The following is a 3,599-nucleotide window of genomic DNA, read 5'->3' on the forward strand; positions in this document are numbered from 1 at the left end:
CTAAATACGCACGCGTTTTTGTGGCCAAAAGCAACTTTGGCAAAAGCAATTTCTGCAACTAGGACGACGCAAAGTGCGGACACAGCCTTAGTGTAGCTGAATGTTGGGGACATTAGACCAAAACTGAAGCTTCATTCCAAAGCTGCCATTGACTGCACCTCTGAAATAAAAACAAAAAAAAATAAAATATATATATATTATATTATATTTATTTTAACGTCCTCAATCACCATAACCAGACTCCTCCATCAGATAGAGAAGTGCGATCTCACTGCACAGAACACGTCTGCTCCAGAGTCCAGTGGTAGCGGCTTCGCATCGCTCCATCCGGCACTCTGCGTCGGGGTTGGGGGGGGGGGGGTTGTTCTGCGTCGGGGTTGGGGGGGGGGATTGCTCTGCGTCGGGCTTGGAGGGGGGGGTTGCTCTGCGTCGGGCTTGGGGGGGGGGGGTGTTGCTCTGCGTCGGGCTTGGGGGGGGGGGTTGCTCTGCGTCGGGCTTGGGGGGGGGGGGGTTGCTCTGCGTCGGGCTTGGGGGGGGGGGGGTTGCTCTTGCGTCGGGCTTGGGGGGGGGGGGGGTTGCTCTGCGTCGGGCTTGGGGGGGGGGGGGTTGCTCTGCGTCGGGCTTGGGGGGGGGGGGTTGCTCTGCGTCGGGCTTGGGGGGGGGGGGGGTTGCTCTGCGTCGGGCTTGGGGGGGGGGGGGGGTTGCTCTGCGTCGGGCTTGGGGGGGGGGGGTTGCTCTGCGTCGGGCTTGGGGGGGGGGGGTTGCTCTGCGTCGGGCTTGGGGGGGGGGGGGTTGCTCTGCGTCGGGCTTGGGGGGGGGGGGTTGCTCTGCGTCGGGCTTGGGGGGGGGGGGTTGCTCTGCGTCGGGCTTGGGGGGGGGGGGTTGCTCTGCGTCGGGCTTGGGGGGGGGGGGTTGCTCTGCGTCGGGCTTGGGGGGGGGGGGTTGCTCTGCGTCGGGCTTGGGGGGGGGGGGTTGCTCTGCGTCGGGCTTGGGGGGGGGGGGTTGCTCTGCGTCGGGCTTGGGGGGGGGGGGGGGGTTGCTCTGCGTCGGGCTTGGGGGGGGGGGGGGTTGCTCTGCGTCGGGCTTGGGGGGGGGGGGGGGTTGCTCTGCGTCGGGCTTGGGGGGGGGGGGGGGTTGCTCTGCGTTGGGCTTGGGGGGGGGGGGTTTGCTCTGCGTCGGGCTTGGGGGGGCTCTGGGCCGGGCTCGGTGACGGATCATGATGTCTGTTCCATACGGCCTCCGCTGACTGAGGTTGGGGGGCGTCTGGTCTCGCCATATTGTACAGGTGGGGTCCATACACTGGGGGGTCTGAGTGCTGGCCCCCCCATAGTGCCACATGACACTGTAGGGAGACAATCAGCCATGAATAGTTGGGGGCCCTGGAGTTCCCCTTTAAGCCTCACTTGTGCTGCAGTTAGGGCTGTGACCTCCTGGGGGCGCTCTGCGCATGCTCTGCTTGCTGTGGAGCCCCCGCTCGGCAGGGCAGTGTCACGGGTGGGTGTGGCTGCTGGTCTGGGCACTGATGCTGAGGCTGAGACCAGGCTGCCGTGATTGGCTGACGGCGCCGGAAGAGGCGGGCTCAGGTGTGGGTGTGACGTCACCGGCCGCGCCGCTCTCCTCCGGAGCTGAGGCAGCCGCTGAGCTCATTGTCAGAAGCCGCCGCAGGTAACGGGGGTGCGCGCTCCAGCGAGGTGTGTGCACGCGCAAGGGGGAGGGGCAGAGTGCGCGCGGCGTGCTGGGGTGAGCGGCGCTGGAGATGCGGGTCACGTAATCAGTTCTGACAACTGCATCCGCGCGATCGCTCATCTCTGCGGCCCCGGGAGAGGGGAGGGGGCGCCATAATGTGAGGACATGGTCACAACTTCTGGCTGTCGGGAGCGTGCATGTATATGGTGAGGGGGGCAGGATGGTGAGGGGGGAGCGTGCATGTATATGGTGAGGGGGGCAGGATGGTGAGGGGGGAGTGTGCATGTATATGGTGAGGGGGGAGTGTGCATGTATATGGTGAGGGGGGCAGGATGGTGAGGGGGGAGTGTGCATGTATATGGTGAGGGGGGAGTGTGCATGTATATGGTGAGGGGGGCAGGATGGTGAGGGGGGCAGGATGGTGAGGGGGAGGCGTGCATGTATATGGTGAGGGGGGAGTGTGCATGTATATGGTGAGGGGGGCAGGATGGTGAGGGGGGAGTGTGCATGTATATGGTGAGGGGGGCAGGATGGTGAGGGGGGAGCGTGCATGTATATGGTGAGGGGGGCAGGATGGTGAGGGGGAGCGTGCATGTATATGGTGAGGGGGGCAGGATGGTGAGGGGGAGCGTGCATGTATATGGTGAGGGGGGCAGGATGGTGAGGGGGAGCGTGCATGTATATGGTGAGGGGGAGCAGGATGGTGAGGGGGAGCGTGCATGTATATGGGGAGGGGGCAGGATGGTGAGGGGGAGTGTGCATGTATATGGGGAGGGGGCAGGATGGTGAGGGGGGAGTGTGCATGTATATGGTGAGGGGGTCAGGATGGTGAGGGGGGCAGGATGGTGAGGGGGAGCGTGCATGTATATGGTGAGGGGGGCAGGATGGTGAGGGGGAGCGTGCATGTATATGGTGAGGGGGGCAGGATGGTGAGGGGGAGCGTGCATGTATATGGTGAGGGGAGCAGGATGGTGAGGGGGAGTGTGCATGTATATGGGGAGGGGGCAGGATGGTGAGGGGGAGTGTGCATGTATATGGGGAGGGGGCAGGATGGTGAGGGGGGAGTGTGCATGTATATGGTGAGGGGGTCAGGATGGTGAGGGGGGAGTGTGCATGTATATGGTGAGGGGGGCAGGATGGTGAGGGGGAGCGTGCATGTATATGGTGAGGGGGGCAGGATGGTGAGGGGGGAGCGTGCATGTATATGGTGAGGGGGGCAGGATGGTGAGGGGGAGCGTGCATGTATATGGTGAGGGGAGCAGGATGGTGAGGGGGGAGCGTGCATGTATATGGTGAGGGGAGCAGGATGGTGAGGGGGAGCGTGCATGTATATGGTGAGGGGAGCAGGATGGTGAGGGGGAGTGTGCATGTATATGGTGAGGGGGGGAGTGTGCATGTATATGGGGAGGGGGGCAGGATGGTGAGGGGGAGTGTGCATGTATATGGGGAGGGGAGCAGGATGGTGAGGGGGAGTGTGCATGTATATGGTGAGGGGGGCAGGATGGTGAGGGGGAGTGTGCATGTATATGGTGAGGGGGGCAGGATGGTGAGGGGGAGCGTGCATGTATATGGTGAGGGGGGCAGGATGGTGAGGGGGAGCGTGCATGTATATGGTGAGGGGGGCAGGATGGTGAGGGGGAGCGTGCATGTATATGGTGAGGGGGAGCGTGCATGTATATGGTGAGGGGGAGTGTGCATGTATATGGTGAGGGGGGGAGTGTGCATGTATATGGGGAGGGGGGGCAGGATGGTGAGGGGGGAGTGTGCATGTTTATGGGGAGGGGAGCAGGATGGTGAGGGGGAGTGTGCATGTATATGGGGAGGGGAGCAGGATGGTGAGGGGGAGTGTGCATGTATATGGGGAGGGGGGCAGGATGGTGAGGGGGAGTGTGCATGTATATGGGGAGGGGGGC

Source organism: Anomaloglossus baeobatrachus, chromosome 10 (genome assembly GCF_048569485.1).
Source record: "Anomaloglossus baeobatrachus isolate aAnoBae1 chromosome 10, aAnoBae1.hap1, whole genome shotgun sequence".
In the NCBI taxonomy this organism is placed as follows: Eukaryota; Metazoa; Chordata; class Amphibia; order Anura; family Aromobatidae; genus Anomaloglossus; species Anomaloglossus baeobatrachus.